This window comes from Athene noctua, chromosome 4 (genome assembly GCF_965140245.1).
Source record: "Athene noctua chromosome 4, bAthNoc1.hap1.1, whole genome shotgun sequence".
In the NCBI taxonomy this organism is placed as follows: Eukaryota; Metazoa; Chordata; class Aves; order Strigiformes; family Strigidae; genus Athene; species Athene noctua.
The window spans coordinates 78,287,001-78,312,111 of NC_134040.1; the positions used below are offsets into that span (position 1 = coordinate 78,287,001).

Below are 25,111 nucleotides of genomic sequence, written 5' to 3' on the forward strand. Positions count from 1 at the left end.
CATGGCTGTAGATGTGTCTTTATGCATATGTGTGTACGGATGTATTTCCATATTCATATATCTATATATTCAATATATATTCCTATATAGATATACACACACTTATATATATTTTTCAGCTCCGAGAGTTGAATTTGCAGCTCAATTTAAACAAGGTTAATGGCTAAAACCTTCAAATGTTTCAAATAAGGCCCATATGGTGATCACTTTACAAAGCATACAGGGACTGTGCTTAGGTTGCAACATACACATTTCCAACTAAATTCCATGCCAGATCAATTAGAAACAGTTCTCCTGAGCAGACAGGAACAAACACAGATTGTTACCACTCTACTGCCTGAACTCTTGTCTTCCAGGAATGAAAGCAGTCTTCTTGAATACAACCTATTTTACTACCAACAGCCTAAGAAATTTTTAAAACCAATAGTATTTTAATAAAATCTCTGCTTAAGCACATGCGACGGAGCAATTAACATCCAAATTATCAAAATAATATAGCAGATCATTGTGTCTCATTAGAGCTTTTAGTTAGAGAGGTGTGTTTCCCAGACTGCATTTATTAGTGATGTCTTCTACTAGGAGGAGTACATGGCAGAGAAGAAGGAAAAAGGAAAGAAACAGACAACAGAAAAGCACATTTGGTCTCTTTTTTCCTCTATGTGCTTATCTTTTATTTTTTTCACATAATCTTTTCTGTAGATTTCCTTTATTTGAACAGTTAATTGGTGGAATTTCTTACAATGATTTATTTTTTCTTACATCTTTCAGCCAGAAAGCTATAAAGGAAAAAAAAAAAAATGTTAGTGATGGGTATGAAGCTTATTTAAAACAAGGCCTCTTTCTTCTTGTAAATATCATAAATTCCGAATAAATGTGACTTTATTATGTAAACCTCTGCATGCGCATATAAAGTCTGTATATTAACTTCTGAATCACTATAAATATTCTGCATTCCTCCTGTTCATGGAAAATATGGACAGCTACCCCCACTGTAGGTTGCTGGGGAAATGTTATACCAGCAGACACAAATCTTGAATTTTTCATGGCCTCGTGTACTAATTCACACTGATGGCAATAACGGCATTTTGTGATGGCTCCTACTTAATGAATACAAGGTGATTAAAACGATTATGTGCTTGATTTTAAGGCCATAAGTTTAGCTTGGGCAGTAGTTCCTAACGCAGTATTAACACCATATGAAAGGCATTTTTGTATTCCAAACCACACACCAACTCCTTCAGGTTCTTTCCGAAGAACCCACTGAAGAGGGTCAGCAGTTGTGTGCGTCTGAAGTGCATCATTTTCACCAGAGGTCAGCTTCCCATACAGCTTTGTTTTATGCAGTGGAACACAAACTAATGTAGTGGAAAAGCATGACCCCCATTTAAAGGTTGATTTGTATGATAATCGGTACATTTAGTGGCTTCAAAATGAATGTGTGTAAGGCCCTATCTTGCTTTAATTAAGGTAATTAAGACATATTTCCCTCTTCAGACAGCTCTTTAATTTTATGGCTTTGTCAGTGATAAGATTAGAATATTTGTTTTACAGTTTCACCACAACTCGACACTCGGGCAAAGCGCCTTGCTCGATCCACTTCTGACGGCAGAGCCCGCCGGGGTCGGAAGGGGCGAGGTAGCGCGGCTGGTTCCGCGGGAGGCTCCCCCGGTGGCTGCGGGTGGCCCCCGCACCTCGGCAGTGATTAACGGGGCGCGTCCGTGGCGGCGGAGCGGCGCGTCCCGGGTCCTTCTCCCCAAAGTTTCGTCGTTCCCAAAGCGGAGGGGGGGGCGCGGGGGGGGCGCGGTTTTCCCCGGGGGTTACGGCAGAGCGTGGTCACGGCCGGCTCGTCACCTCCTGACCGTCCCCCCCGCCGCGGTTCGCTGCTGGCGCGGGGGCTGCGCGGGGGCTGCGCGGGGGCTGCGCGGGCTCGGGCGCCGGCCGGGCAGCCGCGGAGGGAAGTGGGGCAGCTCCGCCGCGCCCTCGGAACCTGCTGCTGGCTCGGCGCGTTCCCGGGGCTCGCACAGGAGCGGGAGCCGGTGGTGCGGAGAACGAACGGGAATAGCTGCTGCCATGTCAGGATCAGCCAGCGAGATTGATGGAAGAGTCGAAAGGAACACTTGTTTATTTTCTTAATTAGGATTGCGATTAGGAAATATCCTGACGCAGAGTAGTGTTGCTGGTTTCCTTCACATAGAGGCAACCCCTACCCGGCTGCACTAAACCGCATCTTGCCGCTTACCCCGAAGGAAAACGAGTGGTTAGAAACAATTTCTTCCCACATGAGCTGTAGATCAAGGACCTTTGACAACGCAGAGATTTTGAGATCTGTTATTTTCAGACACGCGAGTATCCCAAAGAGTGTACAGTCCTGGGAGCGGAAAGTGCTGATAAGCCTGGCGAAAGCCCGAGTTACCGTTCAACTACGGAAGGACACGTTAAAAGCTGTTTAAGAAGTTTGGAAAGAACGTGACAGTGTCTTGAATTTGACTAATCTTTTGGTGTTACTGGTAGATTAGTGCAGGAGTCGGCATGTCTTGCATCAGAGGACGTCCTGCTCTCTTCTGTCACTAACACCTACCGTCCAAAAAGATTGACTGACAGTCACATTATTAAAAACAAACAAAAAAAAAAGAGGTCTAAATCGATAAGGAATGCATACCCTTTTGTTCTTCCTCTACTAAAATAGGAAGTTTATTGGTAATCCAAAAGAGTAAGAAAGGGCTGGACTGTGATTTTAGAGAGTTTGGTCATATTTAATAGTCGACGTTAGGAAGATAGTTCCCTACAAAGCTCTAACACAAATGTGACTGCACACTTTTCAAATTAGTTTAAACTCTGAAGGCTGAAAATTAATTAAACTTTGTTAAGCCTGGTAATGCTGCTTCAGTTGTGTTCAAGTTAAGAGCACCAAAATAACTTACTCTGAACATCAAATGTGTATTAATAAGTAGTTGACGTTTGTTGTTTATCCACTGGGCTTTGCACAAGGAAGGAATTATATAATCTTTCTATTTATATTAGAGGAGCATCTTAACTCATTATATTTGGAGGCGGTAAAAAGTTCGAGTTAGTAGTAGATGAATGGATTTAGCTAAGGTAATGCAAATGTCTGAAGTAGTAGTGCAAAAATATACCACTTTATATGTTTGCATTTGCAAAATGTAATTCTTAATTCTGTGTTAGAGGACTGTAAGCCAAAAAGAAGAAAACCGTATGTAAAGCCCTGACGCTACGAGATTTGCCTTTGGTTTAGCAGCAATGCTATTTTGTATATATGCAACAACAATTATAGCGTGTGGGGCTACTTTCAGGGTTAAGATTGTTCCGGTGTGTTTTGTAACAAAGAATTCTGTGCAATGCACATTTTCACACTTCGGGTGCTTTCATATAAGGACTAAAACCTTTGTAGGATGTTTTATTTGAAAGACAAGGCCATGACGATTTCAGTTCTACCTATATTGTCTGGGTACTTACCTGCACAGAACTCTGTCTAGAGAGGTCCCTGAGACTCCTACCTTTTAAAATTAAATCCCACCACTTCAAAGTCACCCCCAAAGTCAGTGCAGATTATCCATTTCAATCCCATTGGTTTAATTTTGATACCTTTAAAAGAACTTTTCCAAACCTGTATTTAAAAGTAGTTACTTAGTAATATTACACCTTTCCTGGGGATGAAGACAAGTTATTTCCGTTATAAAATACCTGTTTTGTTTTCTGTATGCTAAGTATTATGAATTACACATTGGCTGTCCACTTCAAACGGCTTGAAACATTTGTGGTTTTCTACTACTCTTGGTGCATAACGGGGCTTTGTGATGCTGGCGATTTGGGGGGTGGGGTGTGTGTGTGCGTGCAGTATCTGCTGTAATTCTCAAATGCTGATCTCAGCACTGCCGAATCAGTTTCAATACTTGTCTCTCGGGTCGAGCCCAGTAAAGTACAAACTCAACGGCAAACACGAGGGTAAAACACTCGCATGTGAGGGAAAACTGCTGGACGGACCACAGACACACGCCTAGCAGTGCTCGTCGGCAACCTCTGCAGTAACGCTTCTATGATTAGGAGGTATTTCCAGTCATTTCGGGTCAGAGGAATGTGAGGATTTTCCCTGGGAGCGTTTAAGATAACAGTCGCGCATCTTTCATGGCAGAGTCGGAGATGTGGCAGATAAATTTAAGTTTGGAAAATCAAAGTACTTCAGCGGGTAGCCAGCTAAACGTTCAAAGCTGCTCATCTATCTAAGTTCCCCGAGTGTTTCGCATCTTGTGTGTGAAACGCCTTTGAGTTTAAAAGGAAAGGATAAAGGAATAAAGAGAGCGGTCCGAGACGGGTAGGTAGGTAACATCTCAGCGTGTGAAAAGTTACAGCTACTACTTTGAGTGGAGAGGATGCTGAGGAGTCAGGGAGAAAAATAAGCAGAAGCGCCTTTGTACGCGAGGGAGAAACGGCTTTAAAAGCAGATGTGGAAGCTGTAATCAGGTCACTCAGCCCCGGCTCCCGCCTAACTCCGAAAATTGCCGGGGTGCGGCGGAGAGGCCGGGGGGGGAGGCTGCGGGCCGGCGAGTGCCCGTGCGAGAGGCGGGCTGCGGGCCGGGGAGCCCCGCCGGCCCCCATCTGCCTGCCGGGGCGCGGGGCTGCCGGCCGGCCCCGGCCCCGCCGCCTGCGCTCCGCCGCGCCCCGGCTGCCGGCAGCGGGCGCGGTGCCTCGGCGGGCTGGCGGCGGCGGCGCTGCTTGGCGCGGCGCTGCGGGGCGCCGCGGGTTACTTCCCCAAATTCGTCCCCTCTCCTCATAAAAATAAATACGTCCCCGCGGAAAACGAAACACGGCGGACGGAAGCTTTCTGTCCCCGCCGGGAAGAGGGAAGGCGTGATGAGGGCGCGTAAATTCATTAGTGTTTGCAATCAGGAGCACGCAGACACCTTCATCAGGGCAGAACGCTGCCAAGAGCCATTCATCAGCCTGAAGTGCTGCTCGCGGATGACCCCTAAATCACCGCCGCCGTCGTGGATGCACTGATTGGGCACAGCGTGGGAGCCGCGGTGCGGCGCGGTGCGGCTCGGCTCGGCTCGGCACGGCACGGCACGGCGCGGCGCGGCGCGGCACTCCACGCGAACCAGCGCGGGGGGAGGGAGGGCGGCCGGCAGCGGCGCCGCAGGCCGGCGGGCCCCGTCCCGGGGCGGGGCGGAGCGGAGCGGAGCGGCGGGACCAGCGGCTGGGCCCCCCGCGCTACGGCGCAAGTAGGTGCTGGCGGCGGCTCCGCCCCGCGCTCCTCCCCCGCCCCGCACGGTGCTTGTGCGCGCACCTTCGCCCTCCCCTCCCGCAAGAAGAGCGGCCAAACTCCTGGCCCGCCCGGCGGGGGGAGGAGGCGGGGAAAGTGAACTCCGCGGGGCGCGTAAGCCCCTGCGGCGGGGGGGGCGCGGGCAGCAACTCGTGGCCCTCCCCCCGCCCGGCCCCCGGCCCTCCCCCCGCTCCCTCCCGCCCGCCCGCCCGGCCTGACAAAGTGCCGCCGTGCGCCGCTCTCCCCCGCGCTGCTGCCGGGGCGCGGAGGCGGCGAGGCTCGCAGCGCGCCCGCGGTAAGTGGCGCGCGCCGCTCCCCGCGCCCGCGGGGGCGGCCGGCAGCGGGGAGCCGGGGCCGCTGCGCTCCACCCCCGCGGCCGAGGGGCCGGTGCGCGGAGGACGGCGGAAGGTTCCCGCGGCCCACCCTTACTCCCCCCCCCTCCGCCGCGGTGACACCGCTGGCGGCGGGACCTTCGCCGGGCGGCGGGCGGGAGCCGCGGGACGCCCCGGGACGCGCGGCCGCGGCCGGAACGCGGCCCCAGGTAGGGCTGCGCGGGCGCGGTGTGGGGGGGAGGTGGGGGAGCTGGAGGAGCTGGAGGGAGGGGCTGAGGGCGCAACTCCATCTGGAAACTCCGCGGCGCGGAAAACTGAGCGGGGCCGGGCGTGTGGGCCCGTCGGCAGCGCTGCGCGGGCTCGGCGGCGGCTCCCGGCTGCGCCCGGCGCCGAGAGGGGAGCGGGGCGGCTCGCGCCGGGGCGCCCCCCGGCACGCGCGCGCTCCCGGCCGCGCCGCGGTTGCGGCGCTTTCCCAAAGCGGCCTCGGCGCTGCGCGGAGCGCGCGGAAGCGACCGCGCTTGTGCGCGGTGAGCGCCGCGGCGGCGCGGGAGCCCGTCCTGGCCCGCGCCCGGCGGGCTCTGAACTTCGGTCGCGGTACCTCGGGCCGGTGCGCGCGGGGCGCTCCCTCCGCGCACCCCCCCCCGCGTCAGCGGGTCTGTGGGAGCCCGGCGGCCCGCGGCGACCCCGGGAGCGCTGCCGGGGATCGCCTGCCCTCCGCTTCGGGGGGGCTTCTGGGGAAGACCCGCAAGGAGAGCGCCTTTCTAGGGTTTGTTCAAGAAATTGTACTGAAAATAGTGTTACTGCGCAGTGAAAGCCCACGGTGACCAAAAGAAACCCCGTGTCGCCGTGGTTTGTGGTGGGAAAGGGGTGGGCTGCCTCCTGAAATGGCAAACCTGTCTGGGATCCGGTGGGTTTTTCCTTTACGTGGATGTAGGAGCGGGTCCATTGTTCCGTAGGCTTAAAAGTTTTTATGTTGTGAAGTTGCTTTAAAGCAAAGTAACGTAACCAGATGAAGTACACAAAAAGGCAACTCTGTGTGCTCGCACACTGTTAAAAGTTTTAACAGGAGCTATTTCTGTAAGATAATCGTGTAGTTATAGGCTCATCTAAATTTTTAAGTTCAAAATACTTTTTAAGAAAAAAATATAGCGGTTTTATTTCTATATTTTCTAAATACTATGTGTCCTTTACATTATGCCTTCTTAGGTAGATGCTTGTTTGGGTTTATTTGGCTGTTACCTACTGCATTTTAGATACACTTCATGCAAAGGATTTTGCATCCTTCCGTTAAAGAGTTGCAACAGTATTCTGTGGATGCTTACATCCTAAAATTCAGTTTAGTAAAGAGCAAACTGAAGTATAAACATCGCTCGTCTGTGGTCAGTTATTTTACAGAAGAGTTAATTATAAAAAACTTAAAGACACTCTCTGATGAAAAATGTAGCTTCTCTTCCCTTCCCTTCTAAAACAACCCAAGTGCTATTCAGAATTATTAATGCATTCATATCTGGGAGATTGGTTTAATATTGTATGTAAGGAAATATTTTCATAAAGTTTACTTTGATATAATGCAATAATAGTTAGGAGAATGGGCCCTGTATGGGTATGAATAAACACGAAAAAATATAACAGTTAAATTTTGGGAAAATACAGTAAGTTGAGGAAAAAATAACATTATTTTACAGTTCCTAGCTATGCAGTTATGAACTTTCTGGGTTATTTGCAATTTTCTGGTAAATTAGGGGAGGGGGAAAAAAAAAGCAAGCAGTACTAAAGCATTAGATGGGTACACCAGATTAAAAAGTGAAATGAGTCTACATGAGTGAACACCGAGATGAAGGATATTGTTTGGTAGAAGAAATACTCGACAGTGCTAAGAAGATTTTTTTGTTTAATATTTATTGGAGGAAAAAAAGCTAGAATAACTTTCATAATCCAGTTAGCAAGTTAAGACTGGTGCTTCAGTCAAATCTCTTTGAGTCAGGAGTAATTACTCTCTTTTCAAATGGAAAAGGGAAAAAAGGATTTAGTAATATAAACTAGATTTAAACTTACAAATCAATCCATAATAGGAGCTTTTAATAAGCATGTATTTTATACAAACCCCATAAAATATCAGAAAATGAAATAATAACCAATGTGAAGGTATATTTTTGTCATCTCCTAGCCCCAACAATTAACAGATTATAGGCTTGGCTCAGTAAGAGACCGAGTACCTTTGCCTCTCCAGTTGAAATCAGTGAGCCTTATGCAGACTGATGCCCATGTGGATTGATGCAAAAACTCCCATTGACTTGCATCAGTTTTGGATTAGGCCCAATGAAAATTGAGAGTGCTTAGCAACTTGGAGGATCAGGTGCTATTTGTGAAGGGGCATTGTGACTTAAAAGGAAATGCCAGAGACTTATGGTAAAGCTTCAGGTCAGAAGTACTTTTAATTTTACAGTGATACTGCATTTACTGTACTGAATGCTGCATTTCTGTTAGAGAAAATTCATCTCTCTGGCAGTGTACAAAAGAAAATATAAACTTCTTGAAGAGAAACATTAAAATATTATTTGAGAATTTTGCAATAGTATGTTGCACTTGTGTAAGATTTAGAGGCAGATTTAAACTGTGATACTACACATCAGAGATTGTTAATCAGATTTAACATGTATATAATATTGTCTTCCAAGAAGAGCTTTACTGTATAATCTGCTCTGTTAAATGAGTGCATGTGAACTCATTAGGCTTACTCTTTATGATAATGTGACTTTAGCGTCTGCAAGTTTGCACAGTATCAACTGCACAAAAAAATATCAGAAATAATTTTACTGTGTTTTTATAATAATGACTTTGGTTTGATGAAATGCATTTTTCTTCCCATGGTAACTGGTTAAATAAGTAAGTTCTTTCAGGATGCTTGCACGCAATTCTTCTTCATAGGCTGAGAGTACCTTACGATCTTAAAATAAATGCTTTAACTTTATAGTAGGGTGATATTATTTGCAAGGAGTTTCAGCTTGTGGTCAAATATATTAGAAACCTGAAGTTAGCGTAGATATCCACACTCAGCTGAGCAATCAAGACAAAACCCTAAACATTTAATTTTTTGCAGGTTACAGAGGCTTTAAAGAGTACAGTTGTAAAAATATGCCGCTTTAACAACCTTTCCTTAGTTCTAAAACTGATTAATTGCTGTGTCTTATAAAACCTGATTTATTTCATACTTTTTTCATACCAAGCATTACCATTATGAAGCTCTCCTTATAATTGAGATTAATGTTTCTGAGCAAAGAAGTGGTTTGGAGGGCCGCATTCATTTTGAGTGCTGTTCTAATCAATTTTAGATACAACATTTCACAATGTATCAGTCTGCATCCAAACCTGCCTTATTATGTGGAATTAACTTGTTAGTGATTGATAGCAAGCCTGCTCCATCTCCAGAGGTGATTTGTTTCAAAACAACTGTGTATGGCTTCCAAGAGTTGGAGTACAGGGTCAGGCGACTCAGGTGCCCTTCCTGTGGCCTGATTGAAGCTCAACAGACTAGTCAGGAAAAAATGGTGTGCTTTTATGAAAAAAAAAAAAAAAGAAAAAAAACCCATCAAACCCACAAAAAAACCAAACAACCAAAAGCTATGTTGAATGGTGTTCCTTAAACTATGGCATTGGTCTTCACATACAGTCTGGAGTGACGGGTATAATGCACGGATAGTGTCTTTGTGCATCACTACATACTGTAACAATGCACATCTGCTAGATTATTTTGAAGAATAGCTTTAGTGTTTGAAACCAAAACTCACGAGGCTAGGCTAGTTTCAGATCACAAGGTGTACGACTACTGCATATTGCCTGTGTAGGTAATGAAAGATGTGCTAATTCTTTTTTTATCTTTTAAAATAGCGAGGATAGTGCTTGTTTCGATATTTACTGAGATATTTGCGCATTCCCTCTGTGCATCTTCTGGTCTCAGCTTTGCCACTGTTTCATTCTTAACCAATAGAATATGGTCACACGCTACTGCTGAGTGAGGTGCATAAATATTTAAAGTTCGGGTAAAACTGATTTCTCAATAGTGAGAGGAAAAATAAGTAAAAAAGATCAAACTTTAAACAAAAAAGAGAGAAACCTCTGAAAACAGTTAACACAATTCTAAGAAAATTTATGCATGTGTGTCTAATATCAGGATAGTGATTTCAATCTAAGTTGTAGTTGGCTATTTCTTGCAAGACATGCTAATTGCATTCAGTAGGTCTTTTAAGTTTGCATATTGAACTAATTAAATGAGCCTTTTAGTCTAAGTGTACATGTAAACAATATACAGAACATTGCAGCTGCAGCATTGCATAAAAATATTTCCGATCTTATGCAGATCATAAGCTAATAAAATTACAAAATGTTTATGAATACCAGGCTGTAAGAGCTCCACACCACTTAATTCAGTCTTTTGCTGTGGAAGAATCATTGTCAGTACAGGTTCATTTTAATACTGTAACCGAAATAGCTGCTACTGAACTAATACAAAGGGAATAATCTTTTAAACATTATAAAATAGAGAATACAACACAAAACTCTATCTGTGATTACCTCCTTAGATGGAGGTCTGTCTGCATGATACATGCTTTCATCCTACAGTATATTTACTTTTGTTGTAAAATACTTTTTACGAAAAGGTGATGCTTGATGTCACGAGATAGTTCTAGGCTTAAACTCCTTTTCTGTTTTGTGCTGATACATGCTATGAGTCTTGCAAAGGAGTGGGTATACTTTTTTTAAAATCCAACATACAAGTTCAAGCCTAGCTGACCTAATTATTTTGAATCTTGAAACTTATGTCTGTGATGATATTTGATGTGTATGTTTGTGCCTGCAAAAAAGTTAATTGTAAACATTAGTGCCCAGAAATTCAGAAAGCGAAACAAAACCTGTAAGTTGGAAAGTGCTGTACTTAATTCAGCGCTGATTAACGTACCCTGCAAATCCACTGAAGTAGCAAATTACCTGGATTACTACGTACTACTGAACTGGGAGGCTGTAGTATCTCTGTGTTAAAAATCTTTTTTCATCTGTTAAATGTGCATTATAGGTTATAGTACCAACTTTGGTTTAGTTTTACAGTAGGCTTTCATAAATGCAAATGCAATCTTCATGTGTAAAAGAAAACAAAGCCAGTTTTCAACATGAGAAAAGATATGTTAAATTATTAATTATTTTTGTTGGCTTTCCTGGGTTTTATTTTCTTAACATACTTCTGGTAAATGTTTGAAATGACAATCTTAATGTGATCTTACCTATAGATTATAGTTATGTAATAACAGAGTCTCTGTTTCTCTGTTTTTTGGTTTTGTTTTGGTTTTTTTCCTTTTTTTTTTTTTTTTTTTGTCCTCTGGCAAAAACACTGGAATGATTACAGAAATTTTTAGTGCCAAACAGATTTGCCAACTTCATCTGTTCTTGCAAATAATTTACCTTAAAAGGAAGGAGAATATCTTTCTGTAATGACAGTCTAAAATCTGGATCCTATAAATATTTTAAATTGAAAATTTAATGTTTACATCTGTATTTTTGCATCTGAATTACAGAAGTGTAAAATATCAGTTTACAAAAATCTGAAGATATTACAACTTTAATTTTTCCTGTGCCAACATTTGAAAAAAGTTCAGAAAACCAACAAATGTCGTAAAAGCTCTGTTGGTGTGGAACTTAAAACGTGTCATATTGAAATCAGTAGTGCTGTTGGTGTTATTTTCCAACATTGTGTTGAATTTCTAATAGTATTTTTTGACAGCAGTTAAGCTGATGTACAAATGAACTAATGTGTTCTCTTTTCATATTTGAGTCTTGACAATTTTTAGTGTCTTAAGAAAACTGTCAATGGTAAAATTGGTGAAATATAGATTTAAAGTATTTTTCTTGGCAGGAATTGTAATAGAAAGCTGAGTGTTAGAATTTTTAGAGGGGAGAAAAAAATGTAATTGGCACATGACTTGCTATAATGCAACAATAGTTTCCTAAATCATAGAAGTCCTTGATACACTTTGTCTGGGTCATGGAGTGGGTTACTGTGTAGTGGTTGAAGAAATCATCATTGCTAATAAGTGTTACTTTAGATTAGCAAATGAAAGACTGCATCGTCCTTCAAAGGCTTCATCCATTATCATTATAATTCTTTGAACGTTTGTCTGACCTTTTTAAAGAAATCATACTGAAACTTTTTGCTTAGAGTACCACATAAATAAACTGACTGGCACTTGTCTCAAGAAGTTTGTAATCTATTGACACGAGCAATAATACGTCTTTTAACACAAAAATACCAAATGTTACTTCTCACAGCAAATTGTTCATTAATTTAAAATCTCTTTTCCCAATGATGTAATGCTTATGAGATTAATGATCACTGAGCGGCTTTATAAAAGCAAATAGTATCACAGTTGTCTAATGAAAATCCAAAGCCAGATTGTATTGCTAATATTTTTTTTCTCTCATCTCTGTTACCGTCTATACATTCAGAAAGCTTGTGTAGGTGGAGTAATTTTGTTTTTATGAATGAGAACATGAGGGTTTGTGAAGCTAGGACATGCCCAACTAAAGCAAACCAGCATAGCTCTACTCCCCTGAGCAAAGACTATGTCATTTACCTTACAGAGGACTCTCTGTAGGGTTGTAGGGTTCATGCTCATGAGACGCTCTCAATTTAGAGTTAATTTTAACTCTTCTTTTTTTGTGAACAGTTTACATCATCTCTGTCATAAAATACATTGCTAATTTGAACAGGCTTTGGTGCCCCTGAAAAGTGCCATGGCTCAGCCGTTATTTTCTGTTTAAAAAAATCACAAACTCATTCTGTTAGAGAACTTGGCAAAGCAGCACATAATTCATGTTATCACATCAATTTTTCTTAGAAAGACCTTATTTATTCATGATACTGAATATATAAAGTGCCTGATGTCTCCCTACTCCCCTGAAGAGATACTCTTGCTATCAGTGTCAGAAGGTTGAGTGGTGTCATCCAGAACTACTCAACTGAAACCAACCAAGGAAAGATTTGATATTCCAACAAATCAGCTGGTTAGAATTTTGGCTAGAAGTTGTGAGTGTTTGTGTATTGCTTTAGCAGCAAAGGCAGTGTCATTGTAAGTCTTAATGTTCAGGCATCAGTTACTAAACTGCCATTTGTTTATTGTTGTTCCCATTTCAGAAGACAAACATTTTATCTTTAAAGTAATGGTGGAACTTGAGAAATACTGAGTCTCCACAAATGGTCGTTTGAGCTTACACCAAATAAAAACAGTTAGGAATGCTGGAGAGCTCTAGCTTGCATTTGGTAAATCAGACTGATAAGTCTTCAAATTTGATTTCCCTCCATCTGTAACTATTTAGAAAATGAAGACAGGCAACAGAGATTCCTGTAGTTCCTTACTTTTGTTTTGGGCCTGATTTAACAGGTGACTTTGTGTGTGAGTGAAATTATATAGATGGTAGGAAGGATTTTTTTATATACCTTGCTTTGCTACTTGCAGTGGTAATATACATGAACCATTTTTAATTGTCTAATCTTCAGAAGTAATAATTTGATTTTTATGTATATTGCTGGCAGATGAATGAAAAGCTTTCCTGACAGCTCCTAAAAATATACATGTGTGTCTGTGTTGACCATTCAGTACAGTTTGACTTAGTACGTACAACAGTACAAAATTATAGAAGGATTTTTTCTTTCCCCCTGGTTTGTCTGACAATTGCAAGAGTGTGTTATTTCAGCAGAGGCCAATATGTTGGGAGGTGTCGACATATCGACAAACCCCTGAAAGACTTAGGGACTGAGGTCCATAGTGACATCTCAGTGAGTGTTGGGAGTAGAAATGCTTCTTACCTTTCAGAAAGTTTTTTAGTCGTTTGTGTATTATTAGAGCACAAAACAAGAGCCATCTTATAACGAAATATTCATGTTTATTGCCTGTTCTCATCTTTCACATATTTATTGCAGTGAATAAGAGGCAGCATTCTATCTAGATGTGTGATAACCCAGAAATACATTTATGAATGACTGTGCTCTACAGGAAATTTAAAAGTAATAAGTGATCAGAAATGCTGGGGTTTTGTTTTCTCTCTTGAGTGAAGAATATCTTTGAGTGAAAATGAAATATCAATTTTACTTAGCATGAAATAGTTATAATTACATTTAGAAATGTTTTAAGTGGCTTGAAAATGCATGGCTGCTTATTCTTTTGATAATTTTATGTTAATTGTGGCATGATACAGGGTTAATGATACCAAATGTTAGCACTTCTAATGATATGTTTAAGAACAGTGCAGTCATTAAATTCAGTAAACTGAATATGTGGGCCTCATAAATAAATGCTGAATTATAATACAAAACACACCATGACCAAATTAATTAGTATGTTTAATCTAGTGAATTCCAGCTAGGCTGCATACAATATGGATATGTATTTAATTTCTAAATTTAATATTAGCTGCATAAGTCAACTCTCACTCAGTGCAGAATTAGTAATAGAAATTTAATATCTTCTAGTGTTTTACATAAGTATTTTTTGGGGGAAGCAAGATGTTTTAACTCTGTTAGAGATTTTAAACAATGTCACTGAAAGAGGGATGAGTCGTGATGTCCCCCCCTGCTCTCCCCATAATACGTCATCATCAGGAGGTCTCATTCCTGAGATCCAAAATAACAAATTCATTCAGTCACAATGGCAACACACATTCAAATTTATTCAACAATCTAGAGCAGAATATTTTGCATTTATTTATGTGCTGCAAACTTTTCTGTTCGTTCATTTGCTGTGATCATTATTGAATCAGATTTTGTTTATCCAGGAAGAGTTAAAATGCCAGTAGAATTGTCTTGATACTTTCATTAGAAAGCCTAATTTTTCAAAGAAAGAAAATACGGGACTATTTTATTATTTATTTTTTTACCTGTGAGTACATCAGTTTTTCTTCAATTACAAGTATTATGTTTTTATCATGTGAGTTATAGGACATACAGATTTTCTTGAACTCAGCTTCTGAATTCTTAAGTGTGACTTTAGGACAGAAATAGGAAATTGGGTGGTTTTGCTATGTTTGTCGTTGAGTCAAATTCTGAAAATCTCTAAATAATCTATTCAGTTGGTAGTTCCAGGGACTTGTGAGACTGTGTAGTGAATAGGCATTGTGCCTGTGATCAGTGGAATATAAGCTTAGGCTCATTGCTTTCAGAGGATAGCCCGTTTAAAGGGAGGAGAGTTTGAGAATAATCAGCATGTTTTTTTCATCTTTCTTTTTCTTGATACAGGCTTACACACCCTGACCATAACCTTTGATATGTCTACCTTTGCATTGTGGGTTTTTTAGTAAATACTTGAGTAGAAATTAGTTGATGAACCGTTCAGTTTTTACAGAGACGATAAAGCATGAGCTGTCTGACTGCACTCTGCTCCTCAGTCAAACCATATTGTTGAATGTATCTAAGGTAATTTCCATCCCTCCACCCCCAGCATTTCCAATAGGCAAGTCCAATGACTGTTTATTTGCTGGACCACACAAGAGAGCAAACTTGTTCAAAAGGGGGCATGATGAGGTTATGCCTACACTATCATATTAAATACCACCCTGTACCTTTACATGCTGGGACACAATCATCTATAAGGCTTAACTCCTCTTAAAGAGTGTCCTTACAGCATTTTGATCTGTCCTGATTTGCGTTCCCCCCAACAATTTCTGCACATGGTTATGCAAGTTAAGACTGGTGACGTGTTCTTGGGACTGTTCCTAATAAGCACTTTGCTTCCAGCTTCCTGACTTAGAAGTTAAGACTGTTTACTAGCACAGACCTGATTTAATTAGACTTGCTTTAAGCAGGATTTTGGACAAGATGACCTCAAGAAGTTCTTCTAACTTAAATTATTCTGCGATTCCACACCTGCTGGCTGCATTCCTTGCAATCCTTCTTGGGGATGTTGAATTTGCTAGTTGGTCATCCCACCTGAGTTCAGTGATGCTAATTCCACTGACCACATTTGCAAAAATAGTTTGGTTTAGTGGGCTCAGAATTAGAATAATTTTATTCATTTTTTATTCCTTTATTAGAATGATTTAAATCAGTTTAAATGAACTGATGTTATTTTATAACCTGTTGTAGGAGCAAGATTTTATCCACCCTGCTTGTATAATATAGTTCCTGTTAACCCATCAACAGGATTTGTGTGAGTAGACAAGCACAATGAAGACCCTCAGTGTTAGAAATGTCAAGATAATTCTTGAAAAGAGCTACCTTACCTTTGGAAGTTATCTCTTTTTTAATATGTTAATCACAAAAAAGAACTCTATTAAAAAGTCTTTTTTTTCAGCATCTATTTCAAACTCTAGAATCACTGTTGGGTGTAGTAAGTTGCTCTGTGCTAGAAAATTGATACAATTAATTTAAATATTAAGAAAGAAGAAACTAGCTTCACTTTAGTATACACACCTGCTCATTATTACACAATGCTAACCTGATAGAATTTAAGTTTACTGGTTTATTTTAAGTGCGCAATAGCTAGCATTACTGTTTGTGGGCAACATCATGTTTAGAACCCAGGTTAACAGCTTTTTGTTGAGATTTTTATTATGAGACTGGATTAAAGATGATATTTACGGACTTAATATGAGAGTATCAAATCTGTAGGTTTTTTCCTAAAGTTTTTTTAATGTGGTTTGTTACAGAATGGACAAGAGTTGCAAGCTACAATACTGGGTTTATAACATTAATTAAATAAATAATTTTTAAAAACTCCGTTCGCTAACTCTCAACTTTCTGGATGTGAAGACTCTGCTTACATGTAGCACATAATGCCTAAACCAAGGCTGCATCACCAGATATCCCATTGATGTAAAACACTTGCAATCTATAGATTAGATTTTTAAAGCATTTACTTAACATGGGATTGAACAGCAATTAGGTACCTGAACTGAAAATGGCGTGGGCTATAGTCCACTGAGCACAAGTAGTTAACTGAAACCTAAAGTCAGGTGCCTTATGAAGCACTTTTTCTGCAGTGCTTCAGTTTCATACCCACTCAATGAAGGAAAATAAATGAAACAGCCTACAAGGGATCTTGCCTGTCTGAGGTTAGGCACCCAAACGGGCTATCTTTGTGAAGGTCTTTAAGGCATGTCATGACCTTCTCTCCATTGCTTTGAAAGTTGGACACTTACTGCAGTAGTACTGCTTTGTGAGATGCCTAAAGCATAAGCTCAGTTTAGTGATCTAAGCTAAACAGATGGATTTCATACATACTGCCTCAACCAAAACCGCATCAACAGCTATGAGTGCATTGTAAAAATAGTGTGGATGTTAAGGTTTTCTTTAACTGGAACTGAAATAATTATTTGCAGTTTTGCTTTTTTTTTAATGTTTTAACCAAAATCACATTATAGATATTTCCAGACTGTTGTTGAATTATCAATTTTTAGTTTTGATATTGTTCCCAGGTCTAGATAAGACCTTGACTTCTACATTAGCGTACATGAACTGCATATTAGAAACAATCTTGCTGCAAATATGTGGAAGTTTTCATATATGTTTTTAAAGCTCTGCCTTTGATATTGTTTCAGGGGGGAAATTTATGCATTATTTCATTATAAACAGATTAACTGATAAGCACTGTATCTACTACTATTTTGAATATTTTTGCTAAATGCAATTCAAAGAATTTTAAATTAGAAAAGGTGCAAATATTGGCTTAAGCACATCTAACTATTAAAACTCTTCCAGCTCATCAATATTTTCAAAAATATAAGTAGACAATGATTGTAGACTTTTTTTCCTCATAACATTGCTAACATTTAGTTTAATTTCATATCCTACAAATCAAAAGTACTAGGGTTCTGAAAGCTTGCTCTTAATATTTCTTCTTCCTACTTTACTGTGTCTATTGCATGACTGTTTCACCAAGCCCTGTTATATTTCTCCCTGATGGCTGAAAATGACTGTTAGATACCAATTTCTACTTCCAGAAGATGGGTTATACGATTTTTGTGACAAGCACAGGAACTGCTTGTTCTTTCATCTCTTCTATGGTGGTTCATAAGGGTCTTAAAAAGCAGTAAGGCTTCGGTTTGATTAACATTTTAAGCTTTTATAAGCTGCCAATACTTTCTTTAAAAATAAACATTTGCCACCCTGCACCCTTTACAGCCTGTCCTCTGCACTGTTGCCCTCTCCCTTGTATCAGCTCGCTGTTTGCTTGGCTATATACTGAATTCAGAGCAGTGATACTGTTGAAAAATAACCATTCAGATTTTTTTTTTTTAATTTCTTTTTCACCAGTTTCGTAGTCAGCTCACTGACCCAGTTCAGCAGGCAGTCGCAGCATAGTGGTAGATGCAGGGCAGGAATATAAGGAGGATAGTTCTGCCTTTTCAGTTTATTATTTTAAAAAAAGGAGTAGCACACCACCTACGTTTTCCTGTCTTATTAAATTAGAAACACCTACAGGAGAAAAGGAGTTCCTAGAAATGGGTTTGCAACTTATGTTTTTCTTCTCTGTGAATTGCTTTGTTTCCCACTCAGCATCACCACAGAAAACTTTTGGGAGTAGGCTAACCAAAAGAAACCATAAATAAAGGAGAGGAAATTGAAGTACAACACTGCCTTTTCTTTTTTTCCCCTCCAATAACTGTATGTTTGCATGCATATATGGTAGTGCCACATGTTTGGGTTTGTTTGGTTTTTTTCATACATACTGTTTTATAGAAGGAAAAGCAACAATACTGAGTTTCCCTTGCGCTGTAATTGAACTGCAGTCGTTCTCCAGGAGTTCAACCAGCAGCAGAAGAGATGTCTCAGCAATCAGCACTTGCTTACAGAGGACATGAGGACTGATTTCTCTAGACCATGCATTTCTGTATTCAAGATTTTTTTTAAAAAACTGTTGCTGTCAGTATAGTATCAGTGCTATCAATGCTCGTGTTGGTGGGTTGTGCCTCTCAAGTTTTCAAGGAAAGCATAGCCTGGAATCGATTGTTTTGTCTGAGAAACAAACCTGAAAGAAAACCATTATTTCATAATGCAGCTTTGTCCAAAGTCGTTGCTGATCATTTAAGGCTGGGCTTCAGGGTTGCAAGAGAGGAGATGCAACTATTTATGTAGCTTTTCCCTCTGCCCACTTATTTCTCCTTCCAGACATGGATATATAAGGGGACCACAGGGGTTTTCACACTTTAACCCTACCCTTTAGTACCAGCTGATGTGACAGCAGGTAATTCTGCATCCTGTGATGGACTTACGGTTATGCCTTGTACAGCCTTGCCATTTTGAGGTGGCACACTTAAGTTCCTGTTTTTTTCCCAGAGAAGGTCATAATCACTTAGCTATAGGTTATGATGCTGATGCTTTTATTTTTCCTCTTCTGTTTCCCATGAAGAACTTAAAGATTAATTGGATCAGAAGAGGGCAAAGAAAGGGGGATGTGTCACTGCAGCCTGATGCTTAGGGCATGCATCTGAGGAAGGGGAAACTTACAGCTTCCTTTAATCTGCCAGAAGTGTCCTTTTTCTTCGTTCTTGCCAGCACTCTGGTGCTGACACAAATACTGGTATGCCTTTGGGCTGAGCCAAAATTTATCTATCTGAAAGATTACTGGGTTTTTTTCCTCCTTAAGTTAATTTTCCTTTTTCTTTATTTTGAGTTAGTCTTTGATAGCTCAATTTGCAAACTGTCTTTTAGTGCCACAGTACAGTTGCTAGTGCTGGCATGCAAGAGGAAGGAATCAGTAGCCAAAGCTGTGAATAAGAAATTGCTAAATAGGATGGGAATGCACTTTTTAAAGGGATTATATGGGATTAAAGTGAGCATGCAGCTACAATGTGAATGCATATATATTAAAAAGCTAGGATGGGCAAAATGTGGGCACTTTCTACTCGTAAGGGATGTTACCTACATCCTAGCCTGAATCTGAGTTTAAGTGTGCGCATCCCTTTTTGTATCTGACTTCTGTCTTTCTCTCTGAGGGAACAGTTGCCAGTTTGAGTTTTGGGTCAGATTGTGGTCCTGGATCACATGGTGCTGGTTTTGTACACGCAAAGGGAAGAAATACGAAATGAAAATAATGTGGAAAAGTAAACACTTCCAAAATTAAATATAGTAGATTAAAAAACTAAATCATTATTTCTCATGTTGGCAGTGGCACCGTGTTTCTGATGTAATTCAGCACATTATTCTTGTATGCACAGGTATCCTGGGCTTGCACTCTAAACGCGTGAGTGCTTGTCTCCCCACAGTACGAGCAGAATGACTGCTGTCATTACAGGTTGAAACACAACTGTCACTACAAACCCTTTTCAATACTTCATGAATAGAAGTTACCAGTGGAGTTTATTAGGTGTGATAAAACCTATGAAGTTTACCCTTATTTTACAGACCTGAACACTGAGGCAATGAAAGATGATTTGCTTGTAGGACCACAAGCACTTACAGTAGAACCTCATATAATCTGACTCCTAATTAGGCTGTATGGAAGGGGGTTCATATTCTTTATAGGCTTATTTTTGGCTTGCCTACAGTTTTGACTTGGTGCATTAATTTGTCTTACAGTTTTCTGGAGGCAGTCACACATCTGTATAGAATGAAGATAATGTGTCATGCTGTAGTTTTGAGTTGCTCGTCCTCAAATATGGCCAGGCTTTGTAAGAGGAATACATTTTCATTAAATTCCTTTGCTTTGAAAATCACCCACCACAGTTGCTTCCTAATTCCAGTATGATTAAATTTTCAGGCAGAGCTGGCTATATTTGAAGAAACGAGGTGCTGACTAACCATGTTGTTAGGTGACAGTCTCAGCAGCTCACACATTTCAATACTATGAGTTCCTTGCTGCTGCCATCAGTGAAAACAGTGAATGTTTTTAAGAGCACGTGGTAGCACAGACATATCCTTAAATTAAGTAGTCTCAAAAATGTTCCCATGAAGGTGCACAGTGTGCCATCTGAATGTAGATTGTTTGCTTTTTTCTTAGTTGTATCTTACCCTATAAAGCTATGAACCAAAGATGAAAAAAGTCATTGAAGTGAAATGTTTTGTATCTAGTCACTGACTGAGAACATGGTTTAATTTGGATAATAGAAGTCTGTTTAGGTGTTTCAAAACTGTTATTAGGCAGATGGCTTCATAGGTTTGTATTGATCACAGTTAAAATTAGTATAAAATTAATCTCCTCCCATTTCCTCAGAAGTATAAAAATGTGCATTAACAACTATATTTCTATATGACTTAGGATCTGCTAGTAGAAAGAAATAACTTTTAAATATTTTTTAGTGAATTTTTAGGTACCCTTTCTGGATCACAAGCTTACTCTTATATTTATAGTTGCAACTTAAGATAATTTTGATATTGTCTCATAGATGAGGTACTTTATCAAGAAAAGAAAACACTGGAGAGGTAAAGAGACTGACAGTATTTGAAGTCAGAGCATGCTTATCTGTAAGGGAGTGTCAAAAGAAAAGATAATGATGTATAGCAGTGTGTTCCACTCATGGACCACTCTGAGTTACCTATTCAAAAGAAGAATAAAACTGTTGTCTAATAAAACAACGGTAATTCTGGCTTTTTCTCCCTTTTGTGAACCCAGGCTGAACAGGTGGTATTTTAGGCTATGTGCATATTGTTGAGTCCTAATGGGTTTTTTACCTTCTCTTACCAGTTTACTTACTGGGGTAGTTATTGTTAACCTGGTTTCAAACAGTGGCTGAGTTGTGCTGGGGTGAAAGACACTGGATGGAGGTGGTCGAGCTCCTGTTTGAGTGGTACTCCCCTGGAGCTGGAGGAAGATTGCGTGCAGTGCTCAGCCTCTTCGGGTCCGTAATCTGCATCTGTCACTTCCACCTCCCTGTGTGAAAAGCCTAAGGATGGAGGATACAGCTCACCAGAAGGGATTATTGTTTCATAGGGGAAAAAGGTCTTTTGAGAACTCCTGATCAGGTGATGCATTCATTGTATGTTTAGAAAGTTCTCAGAAAACAACGGAGATGAAAAAGGCATACTCATTTAGTGCTTAAAACATTTAGTTTCCAAAGCATCCTGTGCTTTGTGAGATTAAGGACAGTTTACTTTAACAGAAAGAATGTTTCATCCATCACCTGTCCTCTGATTTAAGTTATGCTATGTCCTTAAAGCAACTTGGAAGAGTAAGATTAGAGAAGTAAGATTTTTAAGCTGTCTTTAGGAAGAGAATCATTTGCCCACAGTGAACTGTGAATCATGAACTTTGTGAATTGCTTTGGTTCGTGGGTCACTGTTCAGAAGGCACTTGAATGAATGCATTGTCCTCCAGAAAAGAGTCAGAAAATTGAATTTCAGTTCTAAGAAATGTCCTTTCTCTTTCTTCTGCTGTTGGCTGGTCATTACTGATTTGTGGTTCCTGTCTGAGACGACTGGTTTTTATTTGTCCAAAAGGATGGCTAGATTATTTTGTGGCTCTTTCAGCTTAACTTTAGGCTACTCTGGCTCAATGTCCATTTGATTTAAATCTTATTCTTTTCTCCATTATTTCTAGTGTAATTTTTTTACAGCTTTCTCATTTGCATATGTACTTTGTATTACGAAGTGATGTACAGATCATCTGTCTGACTGTAGCATTTAGCATTGCTGAAATGTTTAATGTAATACTTGTTTCTGGGAAACACGTGATACCTAGAGATCCAGTTTAGCTATTGTAGTTGTTACTTCTCATTTTAGACTTTGAAGTGCCTAGAAGGACTCTGCACTCTGCACAAGGAACTCCTGGAGCTGGAGTTTCTTACTGCTATTGCACAAGGAGTGGGTGTGTTCAGGACAGAGGTAAAAGCTTGCTCAGTTGGCATGGGGTTAACAAATGCAGGGGGCCACAGAAGAAATCGTGTAGTTCTGGTACTGACGCCAAGCAATTATATTAGATGGTTTTTCAGACTTCACCAGATTTGAGGACCAGATGATTGGATCTGCTGACACCCATGTGAATCATAATGATGCAGATCGGTCCCCACAATTTAAGTAAAATGGTAGGATTTTCTCCCAAGGTGAGGAATTGAGGTGTTTAGCTAGTTGATTGTTTTAGTAACTCAAAAGTCTGAATGTGAGAGTATCTGCCAACTGAAATTGATGTTGTGCATGTATGTAAGTATTGGACTGTCAGTGTAGGATACTGTGTCCTCCTTAAGCAAGAAGGACATTTTCGTTAAGCTGTCTAGTATGAAGGTACAGGTATGCCTGTGAGGTCTGCGTCAGGGTAACAAGTGTGTTTGAAGTAATATGTCTTCAAAAGCTGACCTAGTCTGAACAGCGGTGGTAGAGTGACCTTGCAAGTGTGCATCTGCTCTAACTTTGATAGAGGGGTCACTTTATATGCTGTTGCCTTTGTAAATCAGGTTGCCTGTGCCTTCTGCAGAGTCTACATTTTTCTGTTTCAAAATACTTTGTGTAAACATCATTTTTTACCTTAGATTGCAGAAATATATAGGGTTATATTGGATTTTAAAAGAAACAAAGCTAGTATTTGTAAATCACCAGCTTATTCTTTGTAGAGTATTATGTCACTAAGAAGATATTTCTACTTATTCATATAGCATGCAAGCGATTAAATAAGCATATAAACACTTCCAAAGAAAGCTAATAATTTTATAGATACATGTTCCACTACTCTGATATCCTGTTTTCTTCCTCCAGATTGGTACTGTGCATTACCATTGGGGTGTGATATGTCAGACGTGCAAAAACCCCCAAATTTCAGATAAATTAAGGCAGATTAATTTTTTTTCTTTGTCATAGTGATTATATAGCATTTTGCCACAGGACAACTTTCTCCCAATGGCAGGGCATTGGAACAGCTTGCATCTGTGGGAAAGTGGTGGTGAAACTGATGGAACAGTCTGTTCCTGCTGATGTTCATTTTGATGCCCCAGAATACGTCTTTCAATGTCTCTGCTGCAAGAGCAGTACCCTAAATTGATGGGAAGAAAGGAACAGCCTGGATCTTCATGTGTTAAAGTGAGGAAATGAAATCTTAAATCTAATTTGAACTTGGAATTAAGTGGGTTGGCAATACCTGTGAAGCTCGAAAGGGAGAAAAATGAGTCTTAGTCCTCCCTATCATGCAACCTTTCGAAAGGGGTTGGAAGTGTTCAGTGGAGAGTAGAAGCAGACAAACAGAACAGCTTTTCTTGCAATAGCAAAAACTGAATTGAAAAGTAAGGGAAAAGGGAAGACATGAAAGTCTAATGAAAAAACATGTTGATTTTAAAATGTACCTCAGGAAATATTTAAGAGGAAAAAATGCTGTGCCATCTTCAAGGAGAAAATATCTCCGGTATTACTAAGACCAATGAGTTCTCCATGTGTGCTGAAATGATGAACTCTCTAGGGTGGCCCTAATTCATCATGTAATTTTTGCAAGAGTTCACAGAATTCCCGAGAAGGTACCAAGAATCTTGTTGCTCATATGCAGTTTTTTCTTCTGCTTCCCATTTTTCCACAGTGATGTGTCCTACCTCTGCTCCCATTCAAGCTGGAGAGAAGGCTCCCATTGACACGGACAATTTAGGATCAGGCACTTTTTATAAAGGAGATTCTTTTAACTAAATGTAGACAAGAAAATTTCAACATTACTTATATCTCCTACTCACCTTAATGTGAAAATGCCAGGAAATAGTAGGGTCAGGAGCGTGTATAGAACAGGGCTTTGAGACTTCCGTATGTGCTCAGTGTACATAAAGTGTGTATGTGTAGAGTGCGTGCATAAAAAGCCATGGCTTTATTATTTTAATTAATACATGTAAGATAATTTTATAAAAATGCTGTCTTTCATTTCATTCACAGTCAAAGCCGGAGCTGTTCTTGCTCCCTCAGCCACACTGAGATCACAAGTAAGCAGGTCAGTGTCTGTTCCATAGCAAAGTGGAATGGCCACCTTCCTTCCTGTCTCTGTTGGAATGCCTTTTTTTTTCCTAAGGATGACAAGTTGTCACTCCATCAGTCCTCTAACCAGAAGACTGAACTAGACAGCTTTGCAGCTGATGGCTGGCCTTTGGCATTCTGACTTAAGCGAAGATACCAGGAGCTACAACTAGTATCAGCAAGTTCTTAGTTTCACTAACACACCTGGGGCGTTCTGTCATATCAGGGACCCTTCCCAAGGAAGACTGTTCATAAATATGAACTTTGGTTTATTCATATGATACATCAGTTGTATAAATTATGTTTTTATATAAGCACAAACAGAAAACGGAACAGAAAAGATCTTTTTTTATTCCTGAAGTTTATATTGTAGAACTGCATGATGTCATTATTTTAAGATTGCATAAAATTATCTAAAAATAGATTATTTTTTTTTATAGTCACTAAGTAAGCTTAGTATGTCCCTCAAACCATGTGGTATTCAAAAATACCCATATGTCTTAAATTCCAGCCCTCCCCCAGGATTTCTGCAGAGGAAAGCCAAATACAGCATCTTCGACCTTTTTGTTTATCAATGAACTAATGAGACATCTCTATTGTAGTAATAGT

The 25,111-nt window shown here is 40.5% G+C and overlaps 1 protein-coding gene across 8 annotated transcripts in view; it reads left to right on the forward strand.

Annotated features, from left to right (window-relative positions):
* Positions 1–5,758: 5,758 nt before the first annotated feature.
* The window catches only part of TENM3 (teneurin transmembrane protein 3), a 419,436-nt gene continuing 400,083 nt past the window's right edge, over positions 5,759–25,111 (forward strand). For all 8 annotated transcript variants that reach the window (XM_074905787.1, XM_074905788.1, XM_074905789.1 and 5 more), the window contains exon 1: positions 5,759–5,819. The gene's annotated coding sequence lies outside the window, so the exon portion shown is untranslated. The remainder of the gene's footprint in view (positions 5,820–25,111) is intronic.